Source organism: Colobus angolensis, unplaced genomic scaffold (genome assembly GCF_000951035.1).
Source record: "Colobus angolensis palliatus isolate OR3802 unplaced genomic scaffold, Cang.pa_1.0 Scaffold19, whole genome shotgun sequence".
In the NCBI taxonomy this organism is placed as follows: Eukaryota; Metazoa; Chordata; class Mammalia; order Primates; family Cercopithecidae; genus Colobus; species Colobus angolensis.
The window spans coordinates 1397383-1410964 of record NW_012115043.1 but is presented as its reverse complement, the minus strand read 5'-3'; positions in this window follow the sequence as shown (position 1 = coordinate 1410964).

The following is a 13582-nucleotide window of genomic DNA, read 5'->3' as shown; positions in this document are numbered from 1 at the left end:
CTAGTGAATAATTGTGTGATGAGTTCCCAAACCTCAGCTTTCTCTTCTAGGAAATGAGGCGAATGACAAAGAACTAACTGAATTGAGAATTTGAAGGTGTCTTGAATGGCCATAGATACAAAGGAGGAGCTCTCTAATAAATATTAGTTCCCAACCTCTTGACGACCACGATAACGATATGAACTAGCACTTACTGAGAGCTTGTTCAGCTGGCACTGAGCTGAACAGTGATCGCCTTATGCAATTATCATAGTAATTCTGCAAGAAGATACTATCACTGTTCCCATTTTACAGATGAGGCAATGAAGCCACAATAAGATTAAAACAGTTGCTCAATGTCACATAGTGGTGGAGCCAAGTTTCTTTGTATTTGATTAAAAACTGTCAAACATTGCTCTCTGCTGTTTCCTATAATATCTTATCTTCCCACTTAGGCCATTAAAAATATCTCAGGCTTCATTTGAATCTTGCAGTGTGCCTGACGCGGGCCTGGACTGATGCTCAGTTGCTAATTGGCATATCAGTTTTGATAAATTTTAATAAAATATTTAAACTTTCTTCAGCGCTGATTATTGACTTTAATATTTAAGTGCATACTCACCAGTGAGGGTCTTGACAACCAATCCAAGAGTGTTCAGTTTCCATCTTTAATTTGGTGCATTGCTTGCAGAGGCTTTAGATCCTGGAGATTTTAGAACCACCATGCTCTTGGGTGTAGAAGGAAAAGCTGGTTCCTGTTTGGGGCACTCTAGAAACAGAAAGAAAGTAATGGAACACTGCCTGGGTTTGACTGTAAGCAGCCTTAAGTTGGAAGCTAGTGTGCCTTTGGTTATTTACACTCTTGGAATTTCAGTTTCTTTACCTGAAAGAGACAATGTCCTACTTCTCCTGGGGGTAGTCTTGAAGACTGAATGGCTCTATAAAACTTCACCCAGTGCCTGGAGCACAGATGCTCTCAGCAGATATACTCTTGTCCCCACCCCAGAAAACTTCCAGGTCATTCTGATCTCTCTGGCGAAAGGGAAGGATCTCTTATTGTCCGAACCACACGTATTTAAAGAAACTAAAACTGTGTGTCCAGGAAATTATGCTGATTATATGAATTTCTACCTTGATTGTTACATAGTGCATAGATTAACTAGAACTGCAGAGGGATGGGGAGATTCTAAAGTCACCTCCTAGCCTCCCCCAGCACTGGACTCTGGGCTCCCTACCTCCCTGCCTGACATGGGTGGCCCTAGTGCCCATCAGGTCTTCTTACCAGGTCCTGGCTGAAGATATGAGGGAGGCCTAAGGGATTCCTGGGCTGGAACTGAGATGGTTTAAAGGAAAAACATATGAGAACCTGTGTAATATTGGGGTGTGGGAGAGGTGATAGGGCTGAGAGGCACCGAAGGCAGTGACTCATGGTAGTTCTGCACCCTGAGGTTGTTAGGTGGCATCAACCTGGAAAGAAACCTGGGGCTCACCACCCTTTCCCAGCCGCCCCCTACGTCAATTTCTCAGCAGGTTGCTGTCTATTTCCATGGGGAGACATTTCTGTTATTTCCTCTGGTGAATTCCAGCATGAACTAGTCTCTCCCTGGGTTGTTATTTGGAGCGTGGGGGGCGGGGATTCTGAGCACCCCTGGGTGGGAGTCACCATGTTGTCTGAAGATACCATGTGACTAAGTGTTAGACTCAGCGAACTCATGTCCAAGGAGGTTGGGGTGTGGCACTTTGGTATGGAAATTACTAATTTTAGAGTCAGAGTCCCCTGGGTTCCAGCCTTAGCTCAGTCATTTGGAAGTTGTGCCTCACTGAGCAGTTACTTCACCTCTGTGACATTTTTGGAACACGAGCTTTGTATTGGGGTTTTCACAGGGGTTATGTCTTCTAATTCTCACAACCAGCCTGATGTAAGGGATGTTATTCCCATCTCACAGATGATGAAAAACTGAGCCTTCAAGAAGTGAAGTAACTTCCTTCCTTCCTTCCTTCCTCCCTTCCTCCCTTCCTTCCTTCCTTTCCTCCTTCCCTCCCTCCCTCCTGACTTCCTGCCTTCCTGCCTTTCTTCCTCCCTCCCTCTCTCTCTCTCTCCCTTCCTGCTTGCCTGCCTTCCCACCTTTCTGCCATCTTCCCTCCCTCTTCTCCCATTCTTGATCATTCCCACTCTTTCTTTCAAACATGTTTTCAGTGCCTGCTAGTTTCACCTACATGATCATCTTTAAATATATTTTTGAGTTCAAAGACACCTACTTGAACTGCTTTCCAGCCTCCAGCTGGGACATGCTCCTTTGGGTCCAGACCAGCTCTGTTCTCCCAAGGGAAGAGGAACGGCTCTCACAGAGGAGCTCCCTTCTTCTGCAGAATCAGACGCTGCCCTCGTGGCCAGTTGGGTTCCCACCCACCTGATTCTGGAGCCATGGACCAGAGCTCTACGTTCACCATGGGAAGAGACCTTGTGATAAGCCACTTCTGAAGGCATGGCTTAAATCAGGACGCAGGTGGACAGTGGGTCACTGCCAGGCTTGGCCACCACGCAGATCCCCTTGGACCAGGAGATCAAGGTTTTGGGCTCCGTCAAGGACATGAAACAAAGCAATGGAGAGGGACAAAACAGGGGACCTAAAAAGCAAGTATTCTTGTCCCTTGTCCAGATTTTGGAAACATTTTGTCTTGAGAAAAATCTGACTCACAGAGTGAACTTGGGGAGGGGGCTGCAAAGGCAGGTTGAGGAGCTTGGTAAATACCAGAGAATGAGCCTGGTGGGAGACTCTGTTCTTCTAGCTCTGAAATGACTGTGGGAACACAAAAACGAGATTGTTTTTAATCATCTACCAGCACATGGGAGGAGAGAAAGTTCTGGGGTTTCCCTCTCTCTCCTTTCTTCCTGAGTTGAAGAAAAGCTGGGCCATTTGTCCTGCTCTGGTTTCCAATACTGTCTCCTGGGTCCTTAGGAGGTGCTAAGCTGAGTGGTCAGCACACACAGAGGGTGTTATTCCAGCCTCAGGTCATACTAAAGGGAACTAGAAACCAAGTCTTACCCAAAGCAGAATGAAATGCACACTTCACATCATCATTGTATGGTTTGTTTTCAAAGAAAAACCTTTATGCCTCTTTCCTTCCTTCCTTCCTTCCTTCCTTCCTTTTTTCTTTCTCTTTCTTTTCTTTCCTTCCTTCCTCTCTCTCTCTCCCTCTATCTCTCCCTTCTTTCTTTCTTTCTTCTTTCTTTATTTGATAGAGACTGGCTCTCAATGTGTTGCCCAGGCTGGTTTCAAACTCCTGACTTCAACCAGTCCTCCTGCCTCAACCTCCTACAGTGCCGAGATTACAAGAGTGAGTCACCATTCCTGGCCTAGAATTTTCTTTTGTCAGCACCCCATTTTCCAACAACCTCCAGTTATGTTGGCCAAAGGCCAGAATCTGCTTCTGAAAGCTCCTGCTTCATCTAAAGCCTCGGCTCTTGCCCCTCTCCCTTGACCTCTATGTTGTTAAAGTAATAATTGCTTATTCTTAGAGTTATGGGCTCTGGCCCAGTGTGGAGGGGCCAGAGGCTGACTGAAAAGCAGGCCCAGAGAGAGGAAGAAATTCATTTACCCAAGGTCACAGAGCTTTCAGTAGAGCTGGGACAGACATCCTCGACTCTCAGGCTGGGGCACTTTCCTCCAGGGCTCCTCACTCAACCACGAGTTGTTCTTCTTCAGTGACCCCAGGCACCTTCGCAGCTCCAAACATCACCACCAAGAGCTGCCTTGACTTTTCAGACCTCATCAAGAACAATAACAACAAAAAGCCTGAAAAAAAAAGAAGCAACAAAAACAAAAAGTAATAAAACCCCCCACCATTCCCCTGCCCTGACCCAGGATGCCTTCATTGCACAAATCAGTGGTGAGGTTTCCCCACAGCCTGGTCTGACCAGGGTCATTTTGCAAGGGAAAGTGGCATGTTTTGGGATTGCACCCCACCCTGTGTGTTTGTAGGTGCTGTCGGTCTGCACATTTACACTAGAATGTCTTCAAGAGCACCAGCCGCGCCGTTTGTTTTTCTCAGGCTGTTTTCATTAAGGCTGTGGCCTCCCAGGCAGAGCCCAGGGACTTAATTACGGCACCCAAAGGTTATCTCTCCAAACTAAATTTCATCTCATGTCAGGCAGCTGGAGCCAACCCTGCCAGCTGTCTTACTAATAGCTCAGACCTTGCCTCCTGTCCCTCTGCTTGGAAATGAGGCTGGCTGGGTCACCTCTGTACCCACACTTACTGCCTGCAATGCTTTGTGAGGGGAGTTGCCTGCTCGTGGCTCTTGCACACCTCTTCCTGGAATGACAATAAAGGCTTCAGTGACTGAGGGCAGATATTTCCCTATTCACCTTCATATCCCCAGCACCTAGCCCAGGTCCAGCGCAGAGCACAGGAAAGATCTGTCAAATGACCATGTATTTCCATATATTTCTGTTTTAATCAGGTTGGTCAACTCCTCGGCTCTTGAGCCTGCCTTTGGCCTCTGCACTTTAGCTCAGGTTGTTCCCTCTACCTAAAATGCCTTTCCACCTCCTTTCTACTGCTCAGAATCTTGTCACCTTTCAAAGACCAATTCCACCCCCTCCTAGGGGTGCACTTCTTAAGAAAAAGGGTTGTGTTCATTTATGCACGTATCCCTATGTAGAAGTGTTCAGCACATGTCTGTAGCATGAATGAATAAATGAATGAATGAAACTCTGATTTCTTCCCCCACCCCCTCCAGGTTTCTGAGCCCTTCTCAGAAATCCCCCAGCCCATGGCACTCTCTTCTACTCATTGGGCTGACCTCACAGTGGTGCCTCTTGACTCTTTGTCATCATCTGGCTCAGCATCCCCGGCTGTGATTGGCTATCTTGGGGAAATCTTTCTCTCTGTCTTCTAACACTATTTGCCTTATTTTCTCCCATCTAAACTAAGTCCAAGGGAAGTCTTACATGAGAGGATATACGGCACGCTGGCCCAGGTCATGTACAGGGGGCCAGCTGGGGTGGAGACAGACAGGTAAAATCATGGGTCCAGGGAGGAAAGAAGTCAGGTCCTGGAGATGGGCTGGGATGCGGGGCAGGGAATGCGCTCTCAGGCACATACCACAGGCTTTAGAGCTCAAGTCAGAGATATTTTCCACCCAGAAGGTGCAGTGTTCCCTAAGGGCTAGCACTGGCAGAAAAGGACTGCTGAGCCAATGACCATGGTTGTCAGAAACTCAGATCCTAAGGCAAAGATGGCGGCTCACAGCAAGAATTGGTTGCTCCGTGCTGGGACTGTGTGCTCTTGACCAACAGGAATGGGCAGTGGCCAGAGGCCTGCAGGTGAATCCTGTTACTAAAGCAGCCAGCGGTATTTCAGGCTCTTCAAAGGCTGGGTGCATGTCACCACCTCATCCCAGTGTTTGTCCAAGTCCCATTGCATCAGAATCTATGGCATGGGACCTATGAACTCTCACCTTTAACAAGCTTCCAAGGTCCTGCTTAGATGCACTAAAATTTCACGACCGCTGCCTCCTGTTTCTCTGAGTTTTCTCATACCACAGTTCATGGTTGGACAACATAAATATTTCATCCTATAAGTCACAGGGGGTCTTCCCTGTCCCTTGAGATCCAGGTAAGATTGGCTCAGATCCCCAAATTCCTCCTCCATGGCGATCCAAGGACCCCAAGACTTGTGAGCCTCTCCAGAAGCTACACATTCAATTGGTTCTGGCTGCCTCAGACTCTTGCTTTCACACTTACTATCTTCATCCCACACCTCACGGACCCAGATGGGAAGCTCAGCCGCTTCTCATTTTCCACATAACAATCTGCTGGCGCAAAGCATTCGTGGGTGAGGCAGATTTATTTGAAGATACGGGGTGGGGCGGGGGTGGGGATGAAGGAAGGATTTACATCACTGCAATGCAAACAACTTCAAGTTGAACATGAGGTGTTCCCATTCTTAAAATGCCCTTCTGGCCACTCCACTGCTGGGTTCTTCTCTATGGCCTTTTGCTCCAGGCAGCTACAGCTTTGCACCATCTTGCTACTCCCCAGTCCCTGCCTTCTCTGATTCTCTCTCCCGTTTCCCCGTTTCTTTCCTTGTTTCCTACAGAGGAGGTTGGCCTTTGCCCCACAGCCTTGGCTGCAGCACGCATCACATGCCTCCACACCTCCCCATCTCCTCTTGAAGATCTCTCTCCAGATAGAGACCATTTCCTCCCTAGAGGAATCCTTGTACTAACCATAGGTGAGAACGCTTCACCTCATTACCTGGATGTGGAGTGTTGAAGTTGGAAGGGATCCCGGAGATCATGAGTCAAACTCCAGTGAAACAGTCACTGGCCCAGTCTCCAGCAGGTGGGAGGCAGAGTGAAAGCTAGAACATGGGCCTCTGGCTCTCATGCTAGGGCTCCTCTTGATTAATTGATTCCAGGAGTAACTCAGGTTACCAAGACCTTCTTACAAATGTAGCAAGGCTTTGGGGCAAGGCCATATTGTCCACTTAGGCTATCCAATAACACCTGTTGGCATTTCTTCATCACCTCACCCCGACTCAGAAGTTAATTCTCATAAGCATAGTCCTACCTCTGCACAGGTCTTGGGGCAAGAGCCAGCCGGGATTCCAGCTCTACTTTTACCATCAACATGCAGCTTGATCTTGGCCATGAATTGTCTTCTCTTTGGGGCTCAGTTTACCCACTGTTAAAAAGAGGCCTGTTTTTGACACTGTCCTGGCAATTTGTAGAACTGTTTCAGAAGCCTTCAAGGCGTGATGCACATGATCCAAGCATATGTGTGGGACTGGTGGAGTAGGGATTCAGCCCCTACTATAATCAGAGGCAGCTCTCCTTATATCTGTTCTAATGACTGGGGTTCATAAGGGCTTCTAATCAAACTATGATTTCTATTGCTTACAAAGTACTTCAAAACCTCTGGTCTAGCTGACATTTGGGGTCCACAGCTCTACTGACCTAGGAGCCTCATGGCTGAGGCAAAGTGGGCTGTCCCTGCAGGGTTCCACATGGCTGCACCTTCCACGTGGCGCTACTTATGAGCAAGTGGGAACATCCATCACGAGGCACTGGGGACAGCTGGGCAGGCGGGCGGGTCCCCATTGTGGAGGCTGTTTTGGGGACTTTCTGAGTATTGGTAAGTGTGAATCAGGCCCCAGATTTTCCATTTCCTCTGCCCATTGCTCTTTCAGAAGAGTGTGTAAGTGTATGCTTCAGCAAAATGCAGGTGCTGAAAGTTCCACGCGTCCAAAGAGGGTGTGGGAGAGAGCAGAGGGCTGGGCCCAGGTGGGCACCGGGCATTTCCACTGTGGGTGGTACCCTGAGGGTAAACAGCCTGCCCCGCCTGCATCCCATCTGAGGGTCCGCTCCCTCATCAGCTTATGCACTCTGGGGCTCTTACGTGTCTCTTTGCCCTGAGCGTCTGAGATTCGAAGCAGCCAAGGCTTGCGTGGTGGCCCCAGTGTTAAGAGAGGGCTGCTGTGCCAGCCAAGACGGCCCTGCTCCCTACATATGCGCAGATGCAAGCCTGGCCCGCTGTTGACTTCCTTTGACCTCATTCAAAGATTAAATACAACAATATGTATGTGCAGCACTTCAGTGTATGCCCAATGCTCTCTTAACCATGATCTCATTTGGCCTCACACAAATCCTGAGAGGGAGGCACAGCAGGGGACATTGTGATGCCATGTGAGATGCACATGTGGGATGGAACCAGGTCTTTGGGCTCTAAGGCCACCGCTCTTTGCTCTCCACTGTGGCACCTCCCAACTCAGCCTGTGTCCTTGGCTTCATTTTTTATTTCTCCATCATTAAGAAGGGAAGCATTACTAAAAACGTTTCCTTGGCATTTCTTACCCAGTCTCAATTATTAAAACGACAGCTTAAGGATTTGTTCCTGCGGTCATTCATGTATTCACTCACTCTCTGAATCACTTGTTTATACACTCTCATTTATTCATTCATTCAAGCCCTTGTTGAATGCTTACTATGTGCTCAGCTGATGGTGGGCATCAAGGAACACAAAGAATGCTGAGTCAAGATTCCTGACTTTGAGAAGCTTGTCATACTCTGGTTGAGGAACAATGGAAAGGAGTGTCCTACATGGTTTCTCAGTCACAGAGGATCCAGTTTTATTTGTTCTTACCATTGAATGTTAATAGATACTGCTTATTATATGGCTTTCCAAAGTCCCAGATATGTTCTGGTTGGGAAAATGCTGGGCTAGGTGAGTTTTAGGTGCCCCGCAGTGCTGGAATCCCATTGCTCTTTAGGAGCTTAGAGAAAGGAGGGTACTGATAGTGGAGGTGGCCAGGGAAGGGTTCCTGGAAGAGGTGCGAGTTGAACTCAGCTTGGGAGGTTGTGGGGGATTTGTGAACATAAAGAGGAGAGGAGCAGAGGCCTAGTATGGCAGGAGGGGCAGGAGTGAAGGCCTGTGCATGTTCAGCAGCTCTGGATAGGCAGCCGGGCCAGGTCTGTGTGTGCATTTGTGTGCGTGCATGTGTGTGCATATATGCATGTGCATGTGTGTGCATGCCTGTGTGTGCATGCCTCTGTGTGCATGCATGTGTGTGTACGTGTGTGTGTGTTGAGGGGAGGTAAGCATGGGAGCAGGGCAAAGAGGAGGGTTGTGGGCTCGGGAGGGAAAGGTTTATGTGCAGGAGGCTGTGGAAGCACCTGCCTCTGGTCCTTTTGCCTATGACTATCTGGCTTTGTGTCAGTTGCATCTGATGTGTGAGGGGGCAGCCACTCTCAGCAAATTTCCCTCTAACTTTAACAAGAAACACAGGCTTTGCTCATTGTGTGGGTGATAAGACGGCGTTTGCCTCTTTCAGCTTTTGGCCATATGAGCACAAGCAAATAATTTTTTTTCTTTCCCTCCTTTTTAATTGATTTTTCTTATAGGGAAGTGAGAGGGTGCAAACAATGAACTGTGAGTGGAAAAAGAGAAGGAAGGAAAAGGTAGAAGAGAAGGAGAGAGGGGAGAGAGAGAAGGACAAAGGTGGTAGAGAATGGTAAGGAATGGTAAAGAAAGATAAAAGTTAAAACAGAAGAAAGAAAAGCAAATGGTTAGAGAAGAGATGGAGTTAAAGGGAGGCTGGAGGGGAGAGAAGAGGGGAAGAAAAAGAAAGAGGAAAGAGGAAAAGGAAGAGAGGGAAGAGAAAAAAGGGGACTAGAAGAAGAGAAAACAGAGGAATATAAAGAATAAAAAAGGCCAATGGCAGTGTCTCAATTCTCTCTAGAGCTTTGGCTAATTTTTTTTGCCAAAAATACTTGGGATAAATACCCGGATTCCTCAGAACCCGAATGCCCTGGACGACCATACCTGGATTCCTCAGAACCCGAATGCCCTGGACGACCAACTTTACAGGGTTAATTACACAATAAACTGCCTTTCCAGATGGCTGTTTCCGCATCTGCAGAGAGGAAAAGGAGCGGCTGCCTGGGGTCTCCTCTCTCCTCGGCCTCCGGTGGCTGTGCATTGCCATGTGCACCATCTCCACATGGATCGGAACCTCTCACAGGCTCTCTCCCTAACAAGCAGCGTCATAGGTGGTGATGGCAGCAGTTGTCATAGAAGTGCCTCTCTGTCTTCCCACTGACATGACCATTCTTAAGAAAACAACGTCACACACACACACACACACCTCTCTCAAAAAACTTGACATAGAAGGTATTTGTCTAACCTGATAAAGAAAACCTATTTTAAAATAGGAATAAGACAAAGATATCTTCTACCAACAATCTCTTTTTAAACATTTTCCTGAAAATTCTAGTCAATGCAAAATTTCATCAAGTCAGGAGAAAAAAGGACCTTAACTACTGAAAATAAGAGAGAACTATTATTGGTTTTAGGTTATATAGTCACATATGCAGAAAACAAGATGAATCACTAGAAAAACCCTTAGCTTGGTATCGTGACCAAATAAATGGTAACCCTAAAAATCTCAGGGTCCCATATGGTTTAGTCTCAGCACAGAGTTGTATGTACTAAAAAGAAACCTAAGTTGGACTCCAGAAGCCTGGAAGGTTCACGTGAACTTTTAGGGCAGGCTTTCTTAAAAAGGCTTGTCATGTCCGGAGGTTTTACATATCCCACGACATAGAAAGATTTCCAGAAATTCTCTCTAGATGTTCTTCTCTCTCTCCAAAACTACACACTCAGGGCAGAGGCTAATATGTGGTCACATCTCTGTTCAGGTGGTTCTTCCATTGCCGTCATCTCCCCTCCCACCTATATTTTCTCCTTCACTGGTGGACCCCACTGCCCTGAATCCCATCAGATATCCTTGTGACCTTTTGGTTGTCTCCCCACCCACACTGAGGAAAGGACTGAACCCTTGGGGACTATAGCTTTTCTTTCTCTTTCTGTCTCTCTTTGACCAATTTTTTGTTTTTTGTTTTGTTTTGGAGACAGATTTTCACTCTTGTCACCCAGGCTGGAGTGCAGTGAAACGATTTTGGCTCACTGCAACCTCCACCTCCCGGGTTCAAGCGATTCTGATGCCTCAGCCTCCCAAGTAGCTGGGATTACAGGTGCCCTCCACCACACCTGGTTAATTTTTGTTTTTTTGTAGATATGGGGTTTCAGCATGTTGGCCAGGCTGGTCTCAAACTCCTGACCTCAGGTGATCCGCCAGCCTCAGCTTCCCAAAGTGCTGGAATTACATGTGTGAGACATTGCACCCAGCCTCTCTTTGACCAATTTTCTTGTGAATTATCACTTGGAACATTGCTAGTGAATATATTCTCCTCTCTGATACACAAGATAAATACACAAAAATCAATCACTTTCTTACGGACCCACAATAACTAGTGTGAAGAGAAAAGCAAACAAAAACATAATCTACCCCTGAATGATTCTCAGTGAGAAATGTGTAAAGCTTTCATAAAGAAAGTGACAAAACTTTATGAGTTTTGTGTAAGAGAAGACCTGTATAAGTGGAGAAATATGACAGGTTCTTGGTTGGGGAAAAGGAACAACAAAAGATGGTAGTTTTTCCTAAATTAATACGTAAATCTAGCAAAACCTCAATGGAAACTTTTCATAATTCATCAGAACAACTTTACAATTAATCTGGAAGAATGACAAGTTAAAAATAGCTCAGACATTTTTGAAAGAACACAAAAGACAGGATTTCCTTTAACATAGATTAGAATATATTTTAAAGCTACAGCAACTGTCCAGCAAGGTACCGGCTCAAGAACAAGTCAGCATCAGTGGCACATAACTGACCTCTTACTATGGATACAGAAGCAAAATGAAATAAAAAGAAGCATTGCAAATCCATGGGAAAGTGCTGGATTAACAAATGCTGTTGAGAAAATTGACTACTTGGAAGCCAATCTTTTTAGATCTTAAACTTTTTCTCAAGCAAATTATAGCATTAAGTATTAAAAAACCACATAGCAAAATATGAAAATTTAAGTGAATATTTAAATGATCTTAAAGTGGGTAATACCTATCTAACTTAAGAGCAATTGGAGAAATCACAAAGGAAATTGTCAGTAGAATTACCTACACAAAGCTCTAAATGTATATTTTTAAAAAAGAAACTACAAAAATAAAAAGGTAAATGACAAATTGGGAAAAATGTTTGCAACAGGTATGGTGAAAGGCTAATAGCCTTAAGATACAAAGAGTTCTAACAAAGTCTAAAGAAAAAAAAGACTAACATCCCAGCAAAAAAAAAACTGGCAGAGAACATTCACAAAATAAGACATACAGATGGCTAACATATGAGAAAATGTTTAATTTTACCATTAGCCAAAGAAATGCAAAATAGAACAGTAATAAAATCCCATTTTCAGTTGTCCAATTGTTAAGATTGGTGATAAAGATGATGATGATATGTGTTAGCAACTGGGTGATGATATTGAACATAAATTGGCACAACCTGTCTGGAAGAATTTAAACAGTTTTCATATTTTTGGACTCCATGGTCCTACTTCTAGGAACCCATACTAAGAAAACAGAGGCAATGAGATCAGGATGTTCATGACAGCATTATTTATCAGACCTAAATATTGGAAATAATCGTTAAATGTGTAACAAATGAAGATTGATAAAATAGAGCATATTTATGTTGTAGAAAACATTTTTAAAGCATATATTCAAATAATATTTAATACCATGGGAATGTGCTTGCAATGGATTGTTAAACTTTAAAAAAAATAATCAAATCTCTCTCTCTCTCTCTCTCTCTCTGTGTGCATATGTATGTGTGCTGAATCTCAATTTTCTACTCTTCTGTAGGTAGTGAGGAGAGCCAGAGTTAATATGATCTGTTATTTACCTTCATACCCTCAGTCCCCTCTCCTGTGAAATGGGATCATAATGATTGACTCTCAAGGCTGTGTGAGAATGAAATGAGACCACTTATATGAACAGGATGTAGGTCTAATCTTTCATGCATCTGTGTCTTCCCTATTCAAGGAAGTTGGATTTTCCTAAGGGCAGGAACTGTGTGACTCCTTGACCTGTAAAAGAAAGTGTTGTACTGGGTGTTCATTAGGATCTAAAGTTAAGCTTTAAAGTTCTGGGACCATGTTGACTTCCAGCCTTGACTCTACCTCATGCTTCTTGCGTGACTTTAGGCAACTCACCATCTGCCCATGGGCTCCAGCTCCTTGGGATCAGATGCGAAAATGGCTATGCTCCCTTCAAGAGCTAACAGGATGTGATTCTCTTTTAACCTCACGGTTAAAAGTCACAGCCATCTCATAGTTCGTCTGGGTCAGGGATGGGATCGCAGGGTTCTCAGGCTGGGCTACTGCCCATGGACAGATGGATTGACCAGTGGAAGGATGGAGTAATTATGCTCACACGTGACAGCAGGGGTCTTCATCTGTTTTGTCCACTTCTGTGTCGCCAGTGCCTAGAGCCGGGTCTGGCTTCTGGTGAATGCTCAGCACTCATTGACTGAATGAAGAATGAATGGAAAGATGAACTGATGGACAGGCTGCCTGCAAGACAGGCTGTGTGACTGACTTGAGATAATGTCGTCAGGACCTCCTCCACTGGCCTTGGAGCCATTAAGGAGGGAAGGAGAGAGGTGAAGGTAAAGGTGATGCAGGAGGAGAGAGACCTCCTGCATCATCTTTGTCTTCCTTGGACAGCCTGGTGGAGGCTGGGGTTTGCATCTCTCACTGTGTGCATGCTGAACAAATCAAGAGTCATGGTCCTGGGAGCCTGAGCCTCATCCTGTGCTACATGTTTTACATGCATTATATTATTTGGAGCTCACTTTAATCCTAGGAGGGTAGTATTATTCTCATTTACATATAAAACAATGGCCTCAGGAGGGGAGGAAAATTTGCCCCAAGGTCACACAGCTTTTTACTAGAGGAGTTGGGATTTGATCCTAGGTCTTTCTGATTTCCAAGCCTTTGACCTTGAAGTTATACTCTACAAGTGTTTCTCTCCTTAAACTTCTGCCTTTCGTAAAAAGGAAAGAGTCCACTTTTGCTGTGTTTGCATCTTGGGAGGAGTACAGGCTCTGCCCCTAAATCATAGCCTCAATATGAGTACTGTGCTGGGAATGGGCCATCGGCGTGGTGACGGATCCCCACCGTCCATCACGCCCCCGCAGCACTGTGA